This window comes from Dendropsophus ebraccatus, chromosome 3 (genome assembly GCF_027789765.1).
Source record: "Dendropsophus ebraccatus isolate aDenEbr1 chromosome 3, aDenEbr1.pat, whole genome shotgun sequence".
NCBI lineage: Eukaryota > Metazoa > Chordata > Amphibia > Anura > Hylidae > Dendropsophus > Dendropsophus ebraccatus.
In genome coordinates this window covers 59,236,317-59,245,452 of record NC_091456.1, presented here as the reverse complement: position 1 = coordinate 59,245,452, position 9,136 = coordinate 59,236,317, and positions in this window count along the sequence as shown.

Below are 9,136 nucleotides of genomic sequence, written 5' to 3'. Positions count from 1 at the left end.
TCGCATTGTGCCAGGCGAGTATTCCAATCTCCCCCCCTGGTTCCTACGTTCATCTTGTCAATGCCTCTAACTTTTAAGAGGCGGGCATCACACTCGTGGTACTTCTTAAAGTGCCGTGCCACCGGTTTCAAATTGGCATATATAGATTCACCGCGTGCAGCTTCAATGTCTCTCTGCATAAAGACATCAAGACGCCAACAGGTAGGCCAATAATATCTGGCTGCGGGTCACTCACTGGAAAAATAGGAAGATACATAGATCATAAATTGAAACCATTAGTGGAGTGCTTACCCTCTTATGTGAGAGACACTGCCGACTTAATAAAAAGAATAGATGGGATTCATTTGGAGGAAGACATGCTTCTGGTAACCTGTGACGTAGAGTCATTGTACACTAATATTAAACATCAAGATGGTTTGGAGGCAGTGTCATATTTCATGCAAAATGGAGATGTGGGGAATGACATGATCGAATGTCTGGGTGAGCTGCTGTCCTTCACACTGACCCATAACTTCTTTACTTTCAATGGGTCCTTCTACCTACAGCTCCAGGGAACGGCTATGGGGGCGCCTTGTGCGCCCTCGTACGCCAACCTATTCCTGGGGCTGTGGGAGAGGGACCTCCTCATGTCAGATCAGCTCATCTCAATGGACCGTGTCCTTTTATGGGCACGGTACATTGATGATGTTTTCCTGATCTGGCAGGGGACAGAAGATGATTTACGGATTTTTATGGACCAACTGAATAACAATAACGGCAATATCCATTTGACTTATAAATGGGATGCGAAAAATATAGATTTTCTGGACATATTGATCAAGAAAGATCTTTCCGGTTATTTACAGACAGATGTCCATAGGAAATCCACATCGGTGAATGCAATTTTGCATGCTACATCTTCTCACCCATCCTCTACAATCAAAGCAGTGCCAATTGGACAATCCAACGTAGAAAGAGATTTTCCACAGCTCCTTAGGATAGTGCGAATTCTTTATTGGTACATATACGGTGAAATTAAAAACTGGTTAAAATCACGCCGGCGTGATTTTAACCAGTTTTTAATTTCACCGTATATGTACCAATAAAGAATTCGCACTATCCTAAGGAGCTGTGGAAAATCTCTTTCTACGTTGGATTTGCCGATACGGGACACGGCCCGCATATATTTCCACGTGCTCCACTCCAAACCCGGAGACTCGTGTACCTGCATGCGCCATTAATTATCTGGGGTGAGCTGATCTACATATATATGTTTCTCCTCCCAATTGGACAATACCTGAGAGTCCGTCGCATCTGCTCCTCTGATGCGGACTTCGAGAGACAGGCACAGGAATTGCGACAACGTTTTTTGGACAGAGGGTACAGTAAACGAATATTGAAGAGAGCATATAGAAGGGCAAAAGGATCAGATAGACAACAGTTAATCCACACATCCATCTCCAGGAAGGCAGAAAATCAGGTGAGATACATCACCAACTACCACGGCCAGTGGCAAAAAATGAGGGATATAATGCAAAAATATTGGCATGTGTTACTTTCGGATGACATCTTACAGAAATACTTACCTAAAACACCATCAATAACTGCTAGAAGATCTGCAAACCTAAAAGACATACTGACGAAAAGTCACTACCCTGGACAGAAAAAAAACTTTTTCAACACTAAAGGCCCTAAATGGGGTTGCACCCCATGTGGGAAGTGCGTGGCATGTCCAAACATTGAAAGAGCAACGGACTTCACTGACTCATCTGGGGAACGGACGTACGAAATTCGACAAACAATCACATGTGACACAAGGTGCGTGATTTATTATGCTACATGTCCTTGTAAAAAAATTTATGTTGGACTCACAAGCCAGGCTCTGAAGGTACGAGTCCGAGAGCACATGAGAGACATTGAAGCTGCGGTGAATCTATATATGCCAATTTGAAACCGGTGGCACGGCACTTTAAGAAGTACCACGAGTGTGATGCCCGCCTCTTAAAAGTTAGAGGCATTGACAAGATGAACGTAGGAACCAGGGGGGGAGATTGGAATACTCGCCTGGCACAATGCGAAGCCAAGTGGATTTGGAAGTTAAAAACAGTGTATCCTCTGGGTATGAATGAGATTCTGAGCTTCGCTTCGTTTCTGAATTAAGGTGCTAGATCCTAAGATTTTCTTCTCCAAGTCCCATTTTGTTTTTTAAAAAACTTTTTTAATGCTGTGATTATTTTTAACTTAACTATCTTTTCTTGTTTTTTCTTTTTAGTGTTGAATCAGTTTTTTCCCCCACCCTCAAAAACTTGCAGCATGGATGTCGTGATCATATATATTGAGCTGAAGATGATTTGAAGAACTCCTCTCATTCAAAATTTTTTTTTTTTTTTTTTTTTTTTTTTTTTTCCCCCCTCCATTCACACTATGCGTTTTTTGGCACTTGATGCGTTTTTTACTTTTTTGTAACGTTTGACTTGCACTTTATCATTGTACATAATTTGATGAAATACTTTTATACACTTTGTACTTTATCCCATCTATTTTTGCACATATGCACTTTTTACACTTCTCACACAAGATATATATTTTTATCACACACTTAGGCACAAAGAGAACGTATCCATATAGTGATATGAATTCATTATTTTATATTTATATTTTTATATACATACACATAATTTGATATTTAGCAATTAATTCACCATTTATTTCACATTTTTCAATAAGTCACATAAATATTTTTTTGTTTACATTAGCACTCAATGCACTTTATGATCACTATCCAGTTTTTCTGTATTACATGTATACTGTATGAGGGGTATTGTACATCCTATCTGCACGTTTGCTCTAATAGATGTTCCGTGGCAAGTGCGCATGCCCGAAGAACTACTCTTCCTGCGGTGCGGGGCGGCCCATGTGACTGACGGCGACGTCATGACGCCAAATGATCATGTGACCGGCTACGCCGGGTCACGTGGTCGGCGCCATGACGCTGCTTCCGGTTTGGCCGAGTCGCACTTGCGGTGAGGAGATGGAGGACGGAGCATGCGCCATATTAGCCACAGGTGTTAAGTAAGTAATAATGGAGGGTGATTGGTGGGATGATACTATATATACCCTGATTAGATGGGACGTCATCACCCCCGGACGAAGGCAACGAAACGCGCGTCGGGGTGGTGGCGTCCTGGAGGATACATACAATTACACACTGTGAAAGGTAAATTGACTGGCTGGATCCCTGGATACGATGGGGTGGTAATATCTAGGTGAAGGGTGGATAGGAGACTAGTTAACTAGCTGTAGGTTTGTATATGGATTGGATGCACTAGCACTTTATTCTGTAATACTAGTAACATTATACCCTATTGCAGGAGATTTTAGTATTTATCCCCCTGGTTTGTGATGCAAGTTGTAGGTCAAGGGATTTCAGCATATGTGATGTGGTTACAATAGGAATACCTCCAGGACGGCCGCCGTTCTCTTTTTTAATGTTTGGTCATCTCTCTTTTTTATATATGAATTATTTTAAAAAGTGTATTTAATAAAGATTATTTTGCTACGTGAAATCAGTATCTGTTTCTCTTTGAATATAGTTTGTAATAACTGTAGTAGCAGTTCAACGACTTTTCTGCATTAAACCCAGATTGACCGGCACAATCATTGTACTCCATTATAGGTATTGCAGATAGACAAAACCGCGAACTGATTACTGTACACTAGTGTAAAATACTTAGATCACTGATACAATACATTGCAGTACCTGATGTACTGCAATGTATTGTATCATGCCTCATGCTGACAGGCAATAGCCACAGCCACCCCTGTCAGCATGAGGCATCTCCATGGTGACCCCGTGGACCTTCATTAGGACCCCGGGATCACCATGGAGACCACCAGGACACCCGACGGCGCCGCGGGACATCGCGATCACGTAAGTGACCCAGGGCGCCGTCCGGGATCCACCGGGACCCTTTAGATGCCGCTGTCATGGTTTGACAGTGGCATTTAACGGGTTAAACTGCCCGGAGCGGAGAATCCTCCGCTCCGGGCAGTTACAGGAGGGTGTCGGGCGGCTATTCGTTCCGATGCGTACGCCGTTAAAAGGCGTACGCATCGGATTAAAGCCCATTAGGGGTTAAACAATACTTAACTTTACGGAAACTTATTGTCAGTGCAATACAAGGCAACAGTGCTTAGGTGCAAAATTAGTAAATAACAGTAGTAACTTGAGGTAGAGTAGGGTAAGAAGAAGAAGTTGTAACGGATAGGAGGGCCCTTGCCTAATTTAGTAAGTACTCTGCCGGGATGTAGGAAAGGGGTGTGTAGTACCTTGAAGAACTCCTCGTACTCACATATAGATAAGTCCTAGTTATCTTATCTGAACATCTTTTGCCTCTCAGTGTTGTTTACTGTCCTGATAGGCAGTACGAGTCCCAGGCCTCTGTCTCTGGAGGTAGCTAACTGGTAGTTTCCTTTCTTCTCAGTCAAGCAAAGTTCAGTAGAGAGCGGCTATCTTTCACTGTGCTCTACTGCATATCAGCCTTTCTTTCCTCTCCTTCTTTAGGTGGCTGACTGTCCTGATAAACGAATCCACAGCGTAGGCAAGAGGGGTGCTCCTTTATCTCCACCAACCCTGAGGTTGTTGGTCACACTCTGGAATTAAGTCTGCTCCCTTCCTAATTCACAACCAACTCACTAACTAAAAACTCAGAAGGAAGTGCTGAGAGAGTAAGTGTGTGACATGCTGAACTTTCCTTCTCAACTGCAGCTGTAGTTAACTGTACTAACTGTGACACCTGACAGCAACACTTTTACCTGGGCGTATGAAGGACAAAGAAACATGTAGTGTAAGGGTGCCTTCACACAGGACGGATCTGCAGCGGATCCGGCCGGAGCTTATACATTACCCGCTCTGCGATCCAGCTTGCTTCAGGGGTTCACGGGTGCACATCCCGATCAGTCAGTGTGTTGCGTCTGCGTCCCCTCTCTAAACTAGCCGTACACATGCAGTATCTTTTTGTCCCATTATAACAGACATAACGTAACAGACAAAAATTCAGACAGACCTATTAAAGTTAATAGAGTCTATCAGGCTCCATTATTGTGCATTGTTGTGGACTTCTGTTCGCCCCTTTTTGCATGTGCTGATGACCATCTAGGTCTCTTTTGCCACTTCTGTCCTTGTTAGGAACTGTCCAGAGCAAAAGAGGTTTTCTATGGGGATTTGCTACAGCTCTGGACAGTCCCTGTAATGGACATAGGTGGCAGCAGAGAGCACTGTGTCAGACTGAAAAGAGAACTCCACTTCCTGCAGGACATACAGCAGCTTGAAACTAATTGAAGGATTGAGATTTTCTTTTTAGAAGTAATTTACAAATCTGTATACATTTCTGACACCAGATGATTTTGTAGTGACCTGGTACGGACCCCTAAACCTTTATTGCACGTGAGTAAGGTAACTCCATCTGGTTCACACAAGAGGGATGAAGTATCCACATCAGTTAGTCTTTTTCCCACTAGATGTCACTAAAGTGTCTGTTGCATCTATGCACATGTCACATGTTGTTCTTTGACCACTCGCAGGTGCAGGTGCTTTTACTCCTTTCTCTATCCTATCCCCTGTTCTCTCTCCCCCCACACACAGTCCCCACCAATGACAGGCAGGTTTAGTCAGACCCCTGTAGGAAGGAGTTTGTTCCTGGTAAGAGGAGTGTAGTTAGTTGTCTGTACTGTGAGAGGGAGAAACACAGACAAGCCTCGGCTGAAGCCAAGCCAGGGACTGGCTTAGGCCAGGTCCCATGACAGGGACACAACTAAGCAAGCCACAGATCTTCCTATTGAGAAACACAGCCACGATGCAGTGCTAAGGAAGTACCAAGGGGACAGAAGCCACACAGGGATCACTTTGTCCAGGAACCTCTCTAAACGTACAGGGCGGTTACCTCAGCAGTCACAGGAACTGACCCCAGTGAAATAAAGTTATGGAAAGTCTAGGTATTTCACTGTGCAGTGCAGGACGACTAGGAAGTCTCGGAAGTCTGCTTAGCCCAGATAACTAGCTTGCAACTGTAGGGCAGAAAGCTGTCAGACAAGAGTCTATAAATGAGTACAAGTGTTCTCTATATCATTTCTGTGCTGTGCACTATGATAAATGACATGATAAATTGCTATGACATGATTAAACCCCAACCCATGTAACAGCCAACACCCCCAATATTGCCACATGTAGTAACCAACCCAACCAACCAAAACTGCCCCACATATTAGCCAGCCCTCCCAATAGTGCCCAAAGAGTAGCCAGCCCCCTAAGTGTCTCATATAGTAGCCAGCCCTCCCCAATAGTCTCATATAGTAGCCAGCCCTCCCCAATAGTCTCTTATATAGTAGCCAGCCCTGCCCCATAGTCTCTTATATAGTAGCCAACCCTCCCCAATAGTCTCATATAGTAGCCAGCCCTCCCCAATAGTCTCTTATATAGTAGCCAGCCCTGCCCCATAGTCTCTTATATAGTAGCCAGCCCTCCCCAATAGTCTCATATAGTAGCCAGCCCTCCCCGATAGTCTCATATAGTAGCCTGCCCTCCCCCATAGTCTCTCTTAGGGGCCTATTTCACGGAGTGATGATTGGCCGAATTGGCCTGATTTGGCCGATTATCGCTCCATGGAATAGAGACAACAATCAGCCAATGAATCATGTCATCGGCTGATCATTTATTTAGGTTCAAACCTAAAATCACGGGCACTGACCGCCCATTGCTGCATGGAATAGCGATGCGTAGCGGGCGACCGGTGATTTCACAAGCACCATGTTTACCTAAGCATGTTGCAGCTCTTCTCCTGGGCTCCTTCTTCCACCCATTCCCGCACACAGCAGCAGCTTCGGTGCGGCCTGTCTTATCTGACAGACAGCTCAGCCAATCACTGGCCAGGACCTCTGCGGCCAGTGATTGGCTGAGCGGCCTGTCAGCTCAGACAGGCCGCACCAAAGCTGCTGCTGTGTGCGGGATCGGGAGGCAGAAGGAGCCCAGGAGAAGCCCTGCAACATGCTAGGTAATGTATGGCATGTATGTATCTAGCAGATCGGTGCTTGTTTACATTATTGATTGGGCCCCCATTGGTCCGTGGAATAGGACACTTACATTAGCCAGCCCTCTCTTATAGTATGTTATATAATAGCCAACCCTCCCCCATAGTCTCCTATATAGTAACCAGCCTTCCCCCATATCATAATCTAATGTGATGTCGGTGGGCCAGATGCAGTTCAATTTGTGAATTGGCTAGCGGGCCAAAAATAATGGTACTGCGGGCCAGATTTGGCCCACGGGCCAGAGTTTGACATGAATGTTCTAAATGATCACATCAGTAGTTAAAGCATTGTGTCACTCCATAGCAAAGAACGGATTTAAGTGCTAATCATGTGACCTCCATATTCAGACCAGGCTTCTTGTTCATTATACCGCTGCAAAGACTATATATTTTGTGCTGCACTAGGGTATTTTGTGTGCGGTATGGTACCTGGTTACATGCATGCCATGACTGATACTGAAAGAGTCATGCAGAGGGATACGCTGTCGGTGTCGGACTAAGATTCCCTCCCGATAGTTGCAGACAGGTGTTAGCTTGCACCTGCTGCATATACAGTGAGATCAGTTCCTATATGGGTCCGTTTACACACACAGATTATCTGACAGATATCTGACAGATTTTTGCAGCCAAAGCCAGGAATGGACTATAAACAGGGAACAGGTCATAAAGGAAAGACTTAGATTTCTCTTTTTTTTTCAAATCCATTTCTGGTTTTGGCTGTAAAGATCTGGCAGATATCTGTCAGATAATCTGTGTGTGTAAATGGACCCTATGCAACAACTATTGAGCTGCTGTATGGCCAGTTTCACACATAACGGATCTGCAGCGGACATCATGCTGGAAATTTGCAGTGAAATCCGCTGCGGATCCCTTGCCTGTAATTTTCATTCAGATAACATACTTGACATCCCGCTTTGAGTATGTAAGTGACAGCCCCCTTAACCCCCCGCTGGCCAGAGCATACATTACCTGCCCCGAGCTCTGGCTTGCTTCTGGGGCTCCCGACGTCTGGACGTCCCAGTAAGCCAATCAGTGGCTTCGGCGGAGCAGCTGAAGCAAGCCGGAGCGTGGAGCAGGTAATGTATGCCTCCGGCTGGTGGGGGTTAAGCGGGCTGTCACTTACTGTACATTGACATCCCACTGCAAAAATGACAGGCAAGGGATCTCTCTGTGTAAAGGCACCCTTAAGGTGACAGGGAACATGTCATAAAGGAAAGACTGAGATTTTTCCTCTTTTCAAATCCATTCCTGGTTTTGGCTTCCAAAATCTGCCAGATAAATCTGTCTGTGTAAACGCACCATTACACATCCTGAGTGTCCTAATCACACCCCCTGAACCCAGCACTCACACCACAATCTGCAACAAAGGCCCCGCCCATTTGACTAATAAGTGAAAAGTACATATAGTCACATTTTATCTGTGCTAATCTGCAGGTAAGATACGCAGAGAACCAGTAAAAAAAAAAAAAAAGCTCGGATAGTCCAGATCTCTTCTGCCTTCAGTTTCAGATACATTAACCATGACTTATTAGTTATATTTGCCAAGATTTAATCATCTGCTTGAAATTAAAACTGTCTGGATTTGCCCTTAGCAACCAATCACAGGTCAGCTTTAATTTTACCAGAGCTTGTTAACCCCTTCAGGACTAGGCTAATTTTCGTTTTTGCGTTTTCGGTTTTTCCTTTTTGTGCTTAAAAGGCCATAGCACTTGCATTTTTACACCTACAGACCCACATGAGCCCTTATTTTTGCGTCACTAATTGTACTTTGCAATAACAGGCTGAATTTTTGCATAAAATATCCGATGGCCTGTAAAAATTCAAACCATTGTTAACAAATATATGTACCTTATAATCGCTCCATTCCCAGGCTTATAGCACTTTTATCCTTTGATCTATGGGGCTGTGTTAGGTGTCATTTTTTGCACCATGATGTGTTCTTTTTATCTGTACCTTGATTGGGCATATGTGACTTTTTGATCGGTTTTTACTACAATTTTTCTGGGTTTGATGCGACCAAAAATGCTCAATTTTGCACTTTTTATTAATAACAACACTTTTTTTTTTTTTTT